This window comes from Sinocyclocheilus rhinocerous, unplaced genomic scaffold (assembly GCF_001515625.1).
Source record: "Sinocyclocheilus rhinocerous isolate Xijiao unplaced genomic scaffold, SAMN03320098_v1.1 scaffold1821, whole genome shotgun sequence".
Lineage (NCBI taxonomy): Eukaryota > Metazoa > Chordata > Actinopteri > Cypriniformes > Cyprinidae > Sinocyclocheilus > Sinocyclocheilus rhinocerous.
Window position 1 is genome coordinate 144,037 of NW_015636262.1, and position 19,027 is coordinate 163,063.

A 19,027-nucleotide genomic window follows, 5' to 3' on the forward strand; every position below is an offset into this window, starting at 1 on the left:
ACTTCCATTTCTGAAAAAAAAGAATGTAGGCCTAGTAATTGACTTCATAAATACACAAGCCTGATTTTTGTTTTAATTATCCATCGTACATCCAAAAAAACAACAAAAAAACAAACAAAAAACCCCCCCCACAAACATTTGCAATCAAGACTGAAAAAACAACAACGTTGAAGCCAGAAGTGAATGTAAACCAGATTTGGCCCAGTCTCTGTTGCTATCTTGGAAGCCAAGCATAAGAATAGCCTACTAATGTAAATTTGTTAACCAGAGTAACAAAATGTAACCGATTAATCTCATATTTTCATTTGCTGCATGCTTTTAAAAACACACTAAAAATACATTTTTAGTTTTTTTTTAGGAAAATAAAAAAAAGATAAGTCTCGTATAAGTTGCATTTTCAGAAATAATAATGGCAGGCCTAATAATGTTCTAATGTACCAACATTATGAACACTATAGGATATTTTAGTTCCCCTCACTTTACAACAAATCCTTTAAATTTAACCGTATCAGAACAGAACAAGAATTAAAAAATATATAATTCTAATGGATAAATATAGCCTAATTGCAGTATATAATAATATAGGCTTAGCAATAAACAAGCCAAAACAAATTAATTTAAAACAAAATAAAAGGTAAAGTTGGGCATACCTCTCTCATTAGGCACAAATCCAAATGTGTCCATATTCGCGATGTAGCCTATTTGTGTCAGGCCTGTGTTCCTGTCTCTTGTGTTTTGTTCCCCAAGTTCTAGTTCTCCCTCGTGTTTCCTTATGCCCATATTTGGTTTGGTTTCCTGTTCTCTTTGTCTCATTATTAGTTGATTCCTCGCACCTGTCTGTCCCTCGTTAAGTTTAGTATAAATGTGTAGTCTGCCTCATGTTTTCTTGTCGAGTCTTAAACGTCATTACATGTGTGTCTCCTGCGCTCCCAATGTTAATGTTCCTTTTCATTTGGTTTGTTTATTAAAAGTCAAGTTTTGAATGTCATCTCCTCGTCTCCTCGTTTCCCTCCTACGCACCATGACAGAAGACTCGACCACAAAGAGATGACTGCAGCTGAGGACGCGCTGTGGGGTTTGCGGCAGGGAGGTCTGAGGTTGGAGCGATATGTGGAGGGTTTTCTCGAGCTCTCTAACTGGGTGAGCTGGCACGACGCTGCTCTAGGTGCGTGCTTCCTGCTGGGGTTAGATGACAAGATAATCCGCTGCGATCTTCCTACGTGTAATTTTCCCCTGATCGAGCTGATTAATCTCGTGCTGTTCTTAAATGGTTCTGATTTCGAAGTGGAAGAAGTAAAGAAACTTCCTAAGCCTCGTCATCTAACTCCCGCTGGAATGCGCCGCGTCTCCCCAGCTCACCCCACGCCGAGAACCTCCACATACCTCTCCAACGGCTCCTACCTCCTGCCCAACCCCAAATTCCCCGCTGTCCTCCGAAGCTCCAGCCCGCCGGCCGATCCAATGTCAGGCCCGCTGGCCGCTACAAAGTCAAGCTCGCCGGCGGCGGTTCTCTCCAGCCCGCCGGCCGCTCCGAAGATAGGCCTGCCGGCTGCGCCGTTGTCAAGCGCGCTGGCTGCTGCGAAGTCAAGCCCGCCAACCGTGGCTCTCTCAAGCCCGCCAGCCGCCATTGACGCAAGCCCGCCGGTCACCGCAACGACGGCTGCCCAGTTCACCCGTAACCAAAGGAGGAGGACGAAGAGAAAAGGACTGTTCTCTGCCTTCATCCTAGCCCCAGAGCTCGCTCCAGTGTCGGCTCCAGCCCCAGAGCTCGCTCCAGTGTCGGCTCCAGCCCCAGAGCTCGCTCCAGTGTCGGCTCCAGCCCCAGAGTCCTCGTTTAGCCCAGGAAGGGCTCCTGATCCCCAGTTAAGTCCAGGGAGGGCTCCTGATTCCTTGTTTAGCCCATGACGGGCTCCTGATCCCCAGTTCAGCCCTGGAAGGGCTCTGGATCTCCAGTTAAGCCCAGGGAGGGCTCCTGATCCCCTGTTGAGCCCAGGGAGGGCTCCTGATCCCCAGTTAAGCCCAGGGAGGGCTCCTGATTCCTGGTTTAGCCCAGGAAGGGTTCCTGATCTCCAGTTAAGCCCAGGGAGGGCTCCTGATCCCCCGTTGAGCCCAGGGAGGGCTCCAGGGGGTAGTAGGGCTCCAGCTGCTCTGCCATGGCCTCCTGAACTACCTGCTCCACCGTGGCCTCCTGGGCTGCCAGATCCGCCATGGTTCCCCGAGTCCCCTGATCTGCCATGGCCGCCTGAGTTCCCTGCTCCGCCATGGCCTCCGAGTCTGCCTGCTCCGCCATGGCGCCCCGAACTGCCAGATCCGCCATGGGTCCCGGAACGGGCGCCGCCCTGGAGGCCTTCCATCCTGGAACCCTGCTCCTGGAGGCCTCCAGAGCGCCCACCCACTTTGTGTCAGCCTGTGTTCCTGTCTCTTGTGTTTTGTTCCCCAAGTTCTAGTCCTCCCTCGTGTTTCCTTATGCCCATATTTGGTTTGGTTTCCTGTTCTCGTTGTCTCATTATTAGTTGATTCCTCGCACCTGTCTGTCCCTCGTTAAGTTTAGTATAAATGTGTAGTCTGCCTCATGTTTTCTTTTCGAGTCTTAAACATCATTCCATCTGTGTCTCCTGTGCTCCCTATGTTAGTGTTCCTTTTCATTTGGTTTGTTTATTAAAAGTCAAGTTTTGAACATCATCTCCTCGTCTCCTCGTTTCCCTCCTACGCACCGTGACAATTTAAAGCTAAACTATTAGCCTATTTTTTAGGTAAAATAGGCTTTGTAGTTCACGCGCGTTCTTTCTAAATGCAGTACCGTTCTTATTTCACTCTGCATAACCTGAACGAAAAAAAATATATATATATTTTTGCTAAGAACGAACCGAAATTAAAACATTTAGCTTTTAATCTGTATATGTAACAGCCTGGGAGACCTTCTCAGGGCAGTACCCTGCCTCACCGACTGAAATCAGGGTGCCCACTACGGAGACGGCACCAGAGGTGAGGGGGCACAGTGACCAAGGTGGCCGGGCCGGGCCCCCTCAGGCCCCCCCGTGGCGACGACGCTGGTGTGAAATCAGTAAGCTATCGCTGCTTTGTTTACCGTTTGTACATCCACAGATTTAGCTCTTCCAGTTTCCCTTTTTACATGACAAATACAGACTACTGCCACCAACTGGTATGGAGAGTCGTTTCAACTTATGCAGGAACAGAACTTAAAGGTTAGTTGGCTGCTGGCTAAAGTCTTTGTGGTGTGTTAAAGCACAATTTTTTGGCTCGGACACAGTCGGCTTTTGTCGCCACTTGTTCTCTGATGTGATTTGGTGTGTCTGGCCCATTACGATATTTTCTTTTTGAATCTTGAAAAACATGATCACTATGGCAAAGGGAAGCTTGACAATGTATTACTTTTTGTATGCCGCAGAAAGAGATAACAGCATGACATCCAAACAAGAATTAAAGTCGTATTTATAATTTCTGTCATTTATAAGGGGACATTTGCAAGGGTCAATATTGTTGGGCCCTAAACTTGAACTTGCGGTGGAGGAAGATGTTTATTACTTAGCTAAAGTTTCATGTGTAAATGAATAAAAGTGCAAAGAAGAGAACCATGCCAGTGATCCCAGTTTATGAGGAAAAAATGAGCGCATCAGTTCTCAAAAAAGGGTGAAATGGAAACAAAAAACATGAGGATTCTGGAGGAGGAGTAGAGCGGGCAGACAGATGGCTGTGTAAGTGAGAAAGACAGAGCGGGAGAGAGACAGAGATATTGCCAGCGCTGGGGCTTTGGGGGTGGGACGGGCAGCAGGCAGATGTGTGTGTGATGGATGGTCTGGCCAGGCAAGGCCGCAGATAAGAGTGCAAACAAACTCGGTAATAAATGAACCGGCCCGAGCAGCGGTATTGAGGCTGGCTCCTCACGCCGTGATGCATGCCGAGGGAAGCCGCCGGCAATTTGTAATGGAGAAATGAGGGAGCTGTCAGAGGAATGAAGAGACAACGCTCGGGAGAGGAGGAACAGGACAAGCCGGCGGGGGCCGGGCACCGCTCTGTGTGTCCGCTCACCAGGGGGGTAATCAGGGCTACACGGGGCGCTAATTCACCCCATAATGAGACTCACTGTCATGCCATGCTGTGTGTCGAGACCTGCAGAAGACGCAGTGGAGCTTTCATGTGCGTATCTTAAGAAAAGAGGGTTAATTCAGTGGCCTGAATGTTTAAATTCAAGTGTAGTGGAACGTCTCAACAGCTCCTGCAGCTGGATTATGGGCTAATGAAATTTGGATTTACCTGTCACGAGCTGTTTTTACCCAGAAAATGCAGCAGCATCCTAGGTTAAACATACAGATGTGTGCATAAGTTTACACAGCCCTCGCAGCATTTGCAAGATGCATTAAAATATATATATATATATATATTTTTTTTTTATAAAATAAGAGCCATGAAAAAGGCTCTTTGATCAACAAAATGATTATCAACATATACATTTCACAAGATAACAACAATAATTTTTGCAAATGATCCTGTCTTAAGGTACAGTCACATTTGCAATTATTCAAAAAATTTTCGCAGGCTAAATTAATTTTTTGCCATTTGGCCTAATGTATGCCCCTGTGTTTTATTTGTGGACTTCATGGTTCAGCTTATCACATCTTGAGTTCATCGGCTGCTGAGAAGAACAACTAAAGACTATCAACACAGAAATACCTAAAAAAGAAATTGTTTCCACTCTTTTAGTTTACATTCAGAGAGCCGAGGGGAAGTGTGACCTATTCCCTCGTCGTCTGTCACTGTCAAATGCTTATACAAGAACTCAGAGGTGATAATTTATTAGCAGTGCCTGTGAACAAGAGCCATCACACTTAAATCCCTTGGTAAGTGCTGTCAAAGTCAGACACACAGTAGCGCCTCTTCACATCGCCAATGGAAATCATTCAGACTAGAGTCTGTGCTCAAGTATCATCAGCTGGGATGCTGGGTATTTCAATATAGCGTGAGCTTTCTTAACGAATGTTTATTTAGCTATACCATGAATCCCAACACTCTTACAATTCCTATTCATCTTTAAAGCACCAAAGAACCTACTTCTCAACCATTTGATGATAGTCTTCTTGAGTCAACTATGTGGTCTTGTAGACTCAGGACTTGTATATTGTGGCAGAAGTTCGCAGAGTATACAGAAGTATACAGTGTGAATGATTTGCTATGAGTCAAATGTTCATGTCACACACTGTTAGCTCATTAAGAGCAGGATGACCACTTCATAATAGGCTTTCAACAAACACACTTTGTCACTCATAAAATAATGACCTAAAAACACCAACAACATTATACAATGTTTTCTTTTATAAAATTCCATCACAAAACAAGCATGAGTCTCTCTACTGCCTTACAATTTACTACAATACATGTTTACATTACAGCACAAAATTATTCCTAATTTGTCTCCTTTTGTGGAGATGGTAGTGTAATTGAAAGACTAACACCTGTGTAGTTGTTCATCTAAATCTAACGGCTTTGATAGTATTTCATTTTATGGATTCAGAATGTATTTCAAAAAGTTATTACTGTAGAAATAGCAGATTGCTGCCTTATTCATTGTTCTATTGTTTTAGGTTTAACGGTTTTGAAAAGAGTATGTAAACATGCAAATTGGCCTGTACATTGAGTTCTGGTGTTGTTAGTGTCTGAGTGAGAAAATAATTCATGTAGATGATGTCTTCATTGTATGCATTTTGTGCAAAGCAGTTTGTGAAGAGTTTGAAAAAATAACTAGAATTTTGACAAATGTGTCCTAGCAATTGAAAAAAACCTGTAATGTCTGCTAACACTTTATTTTGATGGTCTTCTAACACACATTCAACTAACTATAAGTGACTATGCAACTACATATCAACTTATTCTACTAACCCTAACCTAACAGTCTATAATACTCTAATGACTGCTAATTGGCATTACTTATTAGTTACTTATTAGTAGTTAGTAGAAAGTGTAACCCAGAAGTGTAATTTTAAATTTTTTAGTAATTTAGGGAGTATTATTCATCTCAATGCTCAGCTCATGCAGGACCCCCTGGAAATACACAAGCTGTGACGTCAAAGAGAAATATCAGTCAGCTTCACCCTTCTAAAAAAAGGCATCGGTAACACCTACCATCGAATGGCTGTCAGAGGAGAGCGATGGTTTATGCGGCAAGAAATAGGGTAGTTATGGCATGTACCAGCAGTGGCTAACTGGGTCATGCTAACCAGGCAAATTCCCTTGGTTATAACGAATCGGTTCCTTCATGCTGTTTATTTAGATGAAATTGTCCAAAAATAGCTTTGCTTATTCATACGAGTCACTCCACAGTGTTCCCAAGAGACCAGATGTGTCATTACACTTGTTCTTTTGTTGTTAAATAGCTAAAGATTATACTTCAACTACTGAAATCACCTGCTATTCTTTTAGTAGTTGAAGTATAATCTTCTGCTGTGAGAAGACAGGAGGCTCTAGAGCCACCCAGAAATCTGCAGTGGGCCTGATTTACCACAGCCACAAAATATTTCCGTCCCGCTGCTGTTGTTGTTGCGCTGTTGTCACGTCTTGAACGCGAGGCTAGCGGAGGCTGGGGTGGAGAAGAAAAATTAGGGCCTACACCTGCGGCGGCGTAATTAATGCCATTGTCACCTTCCAAAAATAAATCAGAACCTCAACAAGACTTTCCTGTTTAGGGTCAAAATCTCCTCCCGCTGTATTAAAATTAATCACCTTCCTTGCTGTTGCCGTGGAGTGAAGGAGAAAAAAATGTCCGGCTTCTGCATTTCTCCATTCAGTAGTAAAAATAAACAACAAACACACCACGCCGCCACGTAGAACATGGATTAATTAGCTACTCCTGCGCCGCTAGTGAAAAAGAAATGGAATTCCCAAACAGATCTGCATTGATGAATTGGTAAACCTTTAGAATTCATTCGTCATGTGGGGAGCGTGTGTATTTTTGAAAGGTTAGGGGTTGCCTTGGGTCGGGAGATTGGTGGAGTGAATAGGATGATTTTTGTTGTTAGGCAAGTCGTGGGACGATCTGAACCATCAATGATGATTGCTGATTTACAGTGTTGTCTCCTGATTACACGTAATCTGAATTACGTGATCAGAATCCAAAAATGCAATGTTTGTGATTAGAGTATATTACATTTTAAAGCGCTCATAATCCGATTACAGTTACTCTTTTATGAATTACATGAGTAAATGTTATTCACACAAGGGCAGTAAATTATTCATAATTTATTGATTCTCCCCAATTCTTCTTTCTTATATTTAAAATTTTCCTCTCTAAAAATCGTACTGTGTGTCATGCCATTTGGCTTTGACTATATTCACCAATATAAAGTTGTAAATAAATTTGTAAACCATGCTTCTGAATTTGAGGGAAATTAGCACCTCTAAAGCTATTAGACCATGTATGAAACAAATTATTATGCAAGGTACTAAACACTGCTGATAAAAATTATTATTATTATTTTATGATTAAATTATTAGCTTTTTATCGACTCACTATTCTCTCACTATCAACTCACTAATGTAATGTTTAATGCATTTTATTAGTGTTGTCAAACGATTAATTGCGATTAATCACATCCAAAATAAAAGTTTTTGTTTACATAATATAAGTGTGTATACTGTGTATATTTATTATGCATATATAAATACTAACACATGCATGTATATATTTATGAATGTAAATATGTGTTGTAAAACACATGTAAAAATGTGTTGTTTATATGTTAAATATATTTATATATATAAAAAATATAAGAATATAAATATATACATGTAAATACATGTACATATTTTCAAAATATTTACTGTATGTGTGTGTATTTATATTTACATAACAATGTGTACACAGTACACACACACACATATAATATGTAAACAAAAACTTTTATTTTGGATGCGATTAATCGCGATTAATCAGTTGACAGCACTACATTTTATGATGTTTATATCATATATTTTCTTTCTCTTCATTTTTTTGTGTCATATGGTACATTTAATGGCAAGTTTAAAACAGGTTTGTTTAAAAGTAATCTAAAAGTAGTTAGAATACATTACTTAAAATGAGTAACCTAGATTGCATTACTAACTACAGTAACAGTAACAGACTACAATTTGTATCAAATCAGCTCTGCTTATTTACATATTGAACAAATTGTACTTTAAACTGTATTTGTAGACATTGAATTTCTTGACATCAAATAAGTATTCTGAAGTTACGTTTAGTAACATACGCACACTTCCCGTTCTCTTAAATCTCTCTTCCTGGTTCAATAGCCTGTGATTGATTATATAAGCACCCCGACTGCATATTATTTTTTCCCTCTAATGTTCAGGCCCGTGAATATTTTGTGATCTACCGCTGGGCTGCTTGCTCGATTAGTCCGTTTCTCTGTTTCAGGCCAAACAATTAGAAAGTCATTTATTTTCACATTTCAAAGTGATGAGCCCCAAACACGCCTTTATAGATCTTCCTCTCCTCAATTGTGTCTATTTGCATAATGGGATAGAATGGCTCGGAAATGTGGCCCTGTGGGACTCACCGAAGATTGAGACAAGAGATACCAGCCGCCGCCTCATATTTATGTCTGTTTTGGGGAAAATTAATGGTGCATTTTCACATTGTATAATGCTATTTAATGGTGCAATTCATCTAATGAAAAGAGAACATTTTTGAAACATTTATGTTTTTTGCTTTTTACATACGAGGAGGCCCAGCGGGCCTGTGCAAATATTTCCCTCTGCGTGGCTGCAGTTTCTGCGCTGCAGGCTGTTTTTATGCATCATGATGGATGATTTTGCTTTTCTCTATTCTTTGCCCAATAAGTTGCAGCTCAAATTGGTGTTTTGAGAAGAAAGGATCTGAACAAAGCATTAGCATACTGAATCTGGTTTGCTTTCATTTGAAGCAATAAAATACACTGATTTAAATTTTTTATCATTTTGTTTGTGACAATCAATTTTTTTTATGAATACATACTATTATGCAATTATGCATAAAAATCATCCAAATGTATTAAATAAAATACAGGATTACCAATTTTTATCAAATAAGGTGATATAGAATGGCTGTAAACGTCCAAATATTGTTGTTTTATTTATTTTCTAATTTTCATAATTGCATTTAAATCTATCACTGGCTTACGGTCCACCACATTAATCGATCTGTCAGATGTCAACCTATGGATATTTTCAGTTTTGCTGTAGTGTAGCTGTATGTGGTACTTCAAGCTTGAATTGCTTTGATGGTAAGAAAATAATGTATTAATCTCATAATTAATTTCATAATCATACCCTATGCCTAACCCTATATGACTCAAATTTATAGTCATAATGCAACATAATTGATTGAATATAATATAATATAGTCTGTTCTAAAACATTGACATTTAGAATAAAATAATGATAAAAGTCTGAGAAAATATAAGAAATCTTAAATTTTATTACCCAGATGTTGCCCTTTCAAAGATCAAGAGACTTCATGCAAGTTTAAACTCTGTCTCAGATGTGTCTACTTAATAGATAATAGATGCGCTTACTTGGAAACATACACAAATGAATATGAATATGTATAGCAGCTCAAATCACGTACTGTTTTCAGAATTTGATGTAGAATTACAGAGATCTCATCTAAGACTCGTGTGATTACTTTGGTCTTTTTTTTTCAGGAGGAACATCTGAGAAGCAGGAGGCTTCAGATCCATTTATGATCATTTTTGCATATGAGAAACAACTGAGATATTAAAGGGCTTATGGGCTCTGTTTCTTCTGTCAGATGAAACACTGATGTATTGAATTTCCAGCAGCGCTCATATCCTGAACTAAATGCCCCAGAAAGAGAGGCCAGCTTCATTTTTTATGTATTACCCATCAAAGACACACCCCATCTGTACCATTCCTGTGCACCCTCACTCGTCATTTCATGATTTCTCAAGCCTTTTTATTCTAGATCGTGTGCAGCCCAGCCTTCCTTAAACTCTCTATCCATACCTTCAATACCTGCATGTCAAACCCAAACCTGAACCTCCGGCTGTACCTTGGCATCCCAGCACTGGATATACACTACATTCAAACCACCAGACAAATCAAACTATGTCCATCATACAGAAAGGCCTTGCCATTTTGAAGGATACCACAGATCTAAACAATCAGACTTCAGATTAATTATTTTGACTGGCCTATGATAAAAATCGCACATAATTACTGTACACTGATGGAGCGATGAGAACCAAATCTAGAGACGTTTTGACTTTGGACAGTAAGTAACCACTCATAATACACTAATATAATAATACCCCTAACATTTGCTCCATAAAATGTTAAAAGCTAGTTTTTAAACAACCAAGAGCTTTTCTAGGATAATACTTTGTGTAGAATCTATAATGGATTTGTGTCCATACGTGTGTGTGTGTGTGTGTAGGCCGGTGCGCTTCTCTGGCTCCAGCTGCTGTTTTCTCCTCCAGCCTGAAGGTAAAGCTGTTGAAAGGCACTTTAGAAATTAAAAGAGTTTCACTGCACTGTAATGTGGCTTAAATGATCCAGAAAACACAAGATATATTGACCATTTAATGAAACACACAGTCCCCCTCCACATCTCAAATGCTCTGTCTGTCTTGTCCTTCTAACTGCTCCTGCATTTTGATATTCGCTGTTTGATATTCACTGTGAACATGCATTTATATGCACAGTTTATATAGAGTCGACAACGATATAAGACATTCTTTAATTTAAATACATCTCTAATATAGCATGTTTTTGTACTTTTAACATGCATGATGCGCACTGTTATATAGTGTGTATGTAGTGTGTGTGTGTGTGTGTGTATATATATATATATATATATATATAATTTATGCTGATTTATATAATAAAATATATAACAATATTATATATAACAATACTATAGTATATACAATAGTAATCACATTTACATGAATATTATATTGTCATGCATTTCTACTGTAATAACACTCAAAACAAAACGAAACAAAGACCTCAAGTAAAGTACAAAGTAAAACGTCCAGACGGATTACAGTTATTAATGAGAATGAGTGGGGCTGTAGTGAAATATATTCATTAACTGAGAAAAAGCTAAATCGTGCTGAGAATACAACGTCACAATGCAAAAAAAAGTACAATGCAACCAACTTCATTTACTGTATGCACAATATAATTTATTTATATTGATTATCTTTTGATTATGGGGTCAAATATGACATGAGATTTGATGACGTTTATCCTAATAAAAGATATAAAAATAATAATAAGTCAAGACACCTTTATTTATATAGCACTTTTTAGCAGATTGTATTAAAGCAGCTTCGCTAATAATAATAATAATAATAAGCAATTAAATGTTCATGATATATGGCTTTTTTGTAGTGTCCCTTTCATGTTACGGGAAAGGACACTTATGTTCATTCAATGCATTCAGTTTATAACAAGAAGAATAGTTATTGTTAATTATTAACAATGTATATAATAAAGACAACAGCTTCCATAAGTGTTAAACATCATAAAAGTAAAATAAAAAATCAGTTGTTTTGGACATAAACGCATGTTTGAGATATATAATGAATCCTGGCTCACTGCTGAGGGCTCCTGGGAAGCTCTCTCTCCATTGGTTAATCCAGGTGCCATGTAACAGACGGAGAACACCCTCTCCAAATGTCACAGGGAGCAGCTCACATGGCATTACACGTTATTAATCACCCTTTCACTGCCTCCGCGCCGGAAACCTCGCAAAACAGGAGCGAGAGATGCAGGCAGGGATGGGTAGCAGTGCTGGAGAAGGGTTAGGAAGCCACAAATAACTACCATCAATCATCCGGCAGTCAACATTTTCACGTGGTGCGGCCGCGCCGGTATTGGCAACTCTCAAAGTTCTCTGGAGCGTTCTCAACAAAACAACCCCCTCGCTCAAACCACGCTGTCAGCAGGAATATGGCAGGTGCGTTAACTCCCACCACTCCAAATTAGGACCTGAAAAGTGTTTTTTTCCCCATCGTAACTCAGGGTAATTAGAAATGATTCAGAGGTGATGGAGATGTTAATAGCTGGGGAGGGCAGAGCGGTTTTGTTCTGGCTCGGAGACCCTACACCTGAAGAACTGGTCTCTGTTTGAACGTCATCAAAGACTGAGCCCACACTTCTGCCCGTCTTTGAGGAGATGCATCTTTCTTTCCCACAACCTGATTTGACGACTGCTTCACCACTGAGCATCGAGAGATTCCTGGTTTTCTTAAAAGTTCTTAAAAGTGCTCGCTTGATTCGGAAGCAGCTTCCATTGTGTCTCAAACCTTTCAATTGAATGAAAACCACTGAGTTGTCAAGAACTGGGATAAGTTTATAGGAGAGTGTGATTTTGAGTCGAGAATTTAAAGGAATTCCGACGGTGGCCGCGAAGTGCAAAACAAATCACAATGCTGAAAACAAAATAACAAATTACAAACGCAAATGCATAAATCTAAACAAACAAAATAACAATTCAGAAAACACAGCAGCAATTCAGAAAACATTATAAGTCAGAAAACACAACGTTTAGGTCTCTGCGGATCAAAAAGGGGCATTTCTCAAACTTTCAATGTCATTTTCAGTTCCCTTTAAATTCTCTCCGGCTCACATAAAAAAAAATCCCAATTTAACCCCCCTCTGACTGTTTTTTTTTTTTTTTTTGCATTCCCGTTTGCTCAAATAGCAAAAGAAAATTGCCATGTTAGTGTTTTCACAATAGTGTTTACCGTCACTCCCATAGACGCTGTATTAGAGATACCCTTGCATTAGCATTAACTAGTTTTTTGTCATCTGATTCAAATTTAATACAGCCTAATACAAAGTACAGTGTTGTAAATGCACATGCATATTTTGTTTTTATTCCATAGTAAGGGCGATTCAATTCATACAATACATTTAAACTGAGCTACTTTAAGACCATCTCCGAACTTTCTACCGCTAGTCTGCTGTTTTCTGACTTGTTATCATGTTTTCGGATTTGTTGTTGTGTTTTCTGAATTGTTATTTTTTGTTTTTTTAGATTTGCATTTGCATTTGTAATTTGTTATGTTGTTTTCAGAATTGTGATTTGTTTTGCACTTCTCAGCCAACGTAAATTCCTCAACCAAAACCATCTGCGACACGTGAGAACAAAATGAAATTAGTTCTCGTTATTCAAAGTCGTTGCTCACTGAAAATGCTCTCCTCCACCATGGCTGTCTTAAAGAGACATGGCAATGAGAAAGTATGAGGTTCGAGGAAGTGCAAGTTGCACTCTCTTGCAAAACTTTTGAGTTCCCCTGAGAACATTTGAGTTTGCTCGCAAACCTTTTGCGTTCACTCTCAAGACTTTTGTGTTCGCTCACACCTTCGCTCACACCTTGTGTTGCAAACCTTTTGCATTCCTCCGAGAAACACAAGTGTATGCAAAGTTTCTTGGGAGAACCCCGTTCATTCACAAGACTTTTGTGTTCGCTCACACACCTTTTGCATTCCTCCGAGAAACACAAGTGTATGCAAAGTTTCTTGGGAGAACCCAATACTTTTGAAAGAAAATGCAAACGTTTTGCCAGAGATTGCAAAGTGTCTTGGGGGAACGCACACATTTTTTGAGCAAATGACGTGACATGTGGCCAAGTATGGTGACCCATACTCGGAATTAGTGCTCTGCATTTATCCCATCCAAAGTGCACACACACAGCAGTGAACACACACACACCGTGAACACACACCCGGAGCAGTGGGCAGCCATTTATGCTGCGGCGCCCGGGGAGCAGTTGGGGGTTTGGTGCCTTGCTCAAGGGCACCTCAGTCGTGGTACTGAAGGTGGAAGAGAGCGCTGTACATTCACTCCCCCCACCTACAATCCCTGCCGGTACGAGACTCGAACCCGCAACCTTTGGGTTACGAGTCCGACTCTCTTACCATTAGGCCACGACTTCCCCGTGCAAATGCAAATGCAAAGCATTGAAATATTTGATCCTCTCATCTCATATTTTTGTTCCATCAGTATGTCTCACAAATATAGCACCTACTGTATGTGATATTTGGACTGTTTTTGACTGTGTGTGGTTCTTTTTGGAAATCTTCAGAGATGTGTTGTGCTCTACAGAAGAACCAAATAACATGCAAGTTCGTAAATGCAGAGATGATTTTCATTTTGAGGTGAACTTTTCCTTGCAAGGCCGAGCAGCAGGGACACTAGGGGGCGGCAGAGGCTCTTGTGTTTGTCTGATGGATTCACAAACAGGAATTTCTCCCACAAAGATCCTACTGAACCAGAAAGGTCAGGCACAATAGCTTGTTGGACTACTGCAATATTTGTGGTTTAGTAGTTCAGTAGTGTGACACCTGACTGGTTAAAGCAGTCTGCATTAATATTAGCATCTTTGTGAGGAAACTCAGTAAATGAATGGCCACGCTCTTTTGATTTACAAATTCATTTTTTTTCTAAATGTACATGCTATCAAAAGACACAAAATTAAACACAATTTTTCCTGGTGGTTTGATATATATATATATATATTTCATGGAAACTTCTTAATCAGAGACAGTGTTCTGTACTACTGATTTCATGATGCCTATATAACAGCTCCCATTCAATTAACTGAAACACACACAAACACACACACACACACACACACACACACACTCACTCACACTCACAGACACACACACACACACACACACTCACACTCACTCACAGACACACAGACACACACACACACACACACACACGCTTTTTCACCATTGTGATGTTACTCTCTCACCATATATTCACTTGCTGTCATCTCAACCTTACTGTAAAAAAGATACCAGGATTTATAACGGTCACTGTGAAATATACACAATGAACTCTTCTTGTAAAATCATATTTTGCAGGGATCCTTGTGGCAACTTCGAAGGTAATTTGATAATGATGCATTTGCACAAGAGACATATCTAGAACATGTCTCTCCCAATTCAGGGATGAAGTTGATTGGCGTAGTTTCGTAGACAAATACAGTGACGTAAAAACATCGACAGTAAACACATAAAGAACAAAGCTGGACAGATCGTCACTCTCATCATAAAAACCAAACCACATACTGTAGAACACATGACAGACAGCTACAGAAATACTTCACTAAAAATACAAAATTCGATTGCTAATTCCATTCATAAATAAGAACATAAAAGAAACAACTAACAAAGTAATAATCTGTGCATATGTTACCTGTATTTTGCCACTGTATAACATCCAAATTCCCCCCCGATTTAATTACTTTTTTTCCCTCGCAATTTTGGAGACCAAAAAATTTGTTATCAAAATGTATTAATCTAAAAATAAACAGAACAAAATCCTCCTAATAGGTTCTTTGCTATTAGAATACATTTGTATTTTAACCTCATATGTATTTAAAATTTCTTTAAGCAGAGCCTATTTTCTGTAGGTTGGATTTTGTTTTTCAATACTTCTATATTACAGTAATTAAAAAAGTAAAATACAATTATACAGATATATGATCATAACATGATAATTTTTGTTGCTCTATTTAATGCCCAATGAATGATTTTTAGATTTTAGATATCTAATTTATCTTGGATGTTATTTATTTATTTATTTTTATTTGTTTTTACAGTTTTCTACAGATTCTGTCTGAACACATTTTAACGGTTAGGTTAATAAAATGATGCATTTTAGGTATAATTATGTTTGTGTGACTTAATGCAAAATGGATTATTTTTTTTTGGTTAATTCCACATGCAATTTTGACACTTGTTCCTGTATTTCACATCCATATAAAAGTATCATATTTATGACTGTGATCTGTTTCTTTAATGTCATCTGTGTAGTGCAAACACACAGTGAGGCTGAGAGTAAAGCATTATTCTAGTGGAAAGATAAGGTGCTTTGAAATACTTTAAAATACGCAGTACAACCCTAATATATGAATGTAAAAGGGTGATTTGTGTGTGTCAGCAAGATGACTTAATGGCTTAGATTTGACTTTTACAAGTTTATCAAACAGAAATGCTTGTTTTGCTTGTAGCACAAACTTGAACTGCATTTTTATCTAAATGTGTTACATTTTGGTTTATTAAAAGAGCTTAAAGTGTCTAAAGTTGATGTTGCATCTGTGCAGACAGTGTAAAGCGGGCGAAGGCTTTATTTAGGAGATAGTTATGTATCGGCATGCGCGGTGTTGTCTGTGGTGAGGCTTAGATGAGTGAGCTGGAGTCTTTACTGTCGCTCTCTGTCTCTCCTCCTTATGCTATACTGTCAAAATGAGCCTCTTAATTCTGCCGAGTGGTTAAATAGCGCTCTCTCTCTCTCTCTCTCTCTCTCTCGCTGCCTCCTGTTTCAGCACTGCCTGAGAGAGAGAGAGAGAGAGAGACTGCAATGTTTTCTAAGTGTTCAGTCTGTTCTCTGATCAAATGCACTCAAACTCTTCTGCACAGAGTCTTTTAGTATTAATGTGCTGCTTTAATTCAGAGGAACGGTCTACAGTGTTTTATGTCACTCACACTCAATCTTTACATACAGAATATTAATACTTAAAAATTGTCAAATTTGCGGTTGTGAAATATATATTTTTTAAAGCTACACATCCAAACGCATTTAATGATGTTTCACAGCCATAACATATTGATATTTTGGTAACACTTTATTTTAAGGTGTCCTTGTTAGACATGTTACATGTACTTATTTTGATAATAACAATTAACTATGCATAATTACATGCAAGTAACCCTAAACCAAGCCCTAATCCTAACCATATAGTAAGTACATGTAGTTAATTAATATTACTCAGTACCTAAATGTAGAATTACACTGTAACAAGGACACCTTAAAATAAGTCTAACAATAACTCCTTACATGCCAATAAATGTGTAATAACATTGTAATTACAGATGTAACAAACATGATAATCCTGAGCCAAGAGATACTTTGACTGGCATGTATTTTTTCAATATTTAAAAAAAACATATATTGGTTAATTTATGCTGTCAATGACAGTAAACACAGAAAACGGTGTGTTTTTCTTCACACTGGCAGGTGTGTGTCAGTCAGAGGCAGGTGAGAGTAAACACCTGCTGCTCCGCTCAACTTCACACACTACACATTACCACCGTGAGAATGAAGATTTTCTCGTTCTCCTTGCCTCAGTTCAACATCTGCATCCTCAAATGAAAACGTACACACAAAACTATCAGTTGAAGACATTAGAATGAGTTTGAGCCGCAGCACAGAAGCACATCTGTGGAGGATGCAGGCTCAGGTTTGGCTTGTGTCTCATGTCCTGGTCCTATTCTTTGTCCATGGCAATTTGTCTATACTACACTGTCTTAAAAGAGAGAGAGAGAGAGAGAAAAGATATGGCTGTTTTGACTAAATGTGACATTTACAGAAGGTTTGTTGATGTGTGTTGATAATTAATAATTAGGAGATACAGCAATTACTATTTGAAAAGATACAAATATGTATTATTTAGGTACTGTACAGTACACTTAAGGTACAAATATGTACATTTAAGGCATAAATACGATGCAAAGTTGTACTATAGGCTACACCATGCCGTACCACAGTACTCCGTGAATTACCTCAAAAAGTGCTTCATTTAGTTTCTATAATAATTGAAATATCTTAACAAATGCAAACCAGTGGAATAATTAACCGAGCCGTCTCAAATGTGTTTTCCCGACTCTTATGTAATACACTCTTTTGTATGTGCGAGATGTGATTTGATAGGAGAACGCTCGGTTCTCCAAGGACAGATAGGAGAGCAGCCTTTCAGTGCGTTAAACGTCATTCAGCCCCGGAGACGGCACAAAGTGGCTTCACACCGGCATCTGATGGGGAAGAGAAGGACAGATTCAAGAAAGAATAAGAGAGAGGGAGGGAGGGAAAAAGTCAGACATCAGCAGAAAGGGATTTTTCTCGAGATGCTGTTGTGCGTGTGTGAGATTGAACTAGATGATGAGTGTGTGAAGTTGGGCTCATTTTCTCCCTCTCCGTCTCTTCTCAAATATTCAGCCCGCTGGAGGAGTGTTATGAGTGCGTTTAAGTGTGTGTGCAGCGCTGTGAGGGTGAAGTATTAATCTTGCTTGTCACAGCAGCCCAGATGTAGAGAGGTCCGCTAGAAGCACAGAGCTGGACTCAGCACTCTCTCTCTCTCTCTGTGTGTGTGTCTGGATGGGTTCACTCACATTTCACCAGTAAAAGAGAGATCATATGAGACCAAACACAGCAAATTAGCTAATGATATAGGCAGAAGGGGCCCTCGAACAAAGCCCAGTAGTCACAATTAAGTCGATGTGTGATGCCCTACGCTGTTTACAAGACATAATATCAACACGCGTCCAAAACGCCAACCAGCACAACAGACGGCCAGATCTGCTGCTCTGCAGGTGTCTGACGGAAGGACGCTTCGCAGAGTTTAGGATACCATGCACGGGTCGACAGATCCTGAGCCGCGGGACGATCGTGCTGATGTGTGAAGAAGCGCTCGAACTCGTTTGGGACGGCAGCGATTTGTCTCTGTTTGTACCTCATTATGCAAAAAAAGCAGCCAAACTTGTAGAGGGGTGCAGAAAAACAAGAGGCCAAGCTGCTCTCACATATGGCGGAGAGCTGCTAAATAATCTGTCGTGTTCTTTAACGCGAGCTGATAGCTGTGCTTATTAGGGAACGCTTTACAGTAGGCTACCGTTCCTTCATTACGAATAACTGCGCTAGAGAGTAACGCAATATTAACATTCTATATCAACTAACAAGAAACTCAAAGTAGTAAGTGATAGCATTCCATCTAGGGTCCTTCATTGTTATTTAATCATATAGGCCTACTGTTTTTTTTTTTTTCATATGTGTCCCTGGAGCACAAAAGCAGTCTTAAGTCGCTGGGGGATATTTGTAGCAATAGCCAAAAATACATTGTATGGGTCAAAATTATCGATCTTTCTTTTATGCCAAAAATCATTAGGATATTAAGTAAAGATCATGTTCCATGAAGATATTTTGTAAATTTCC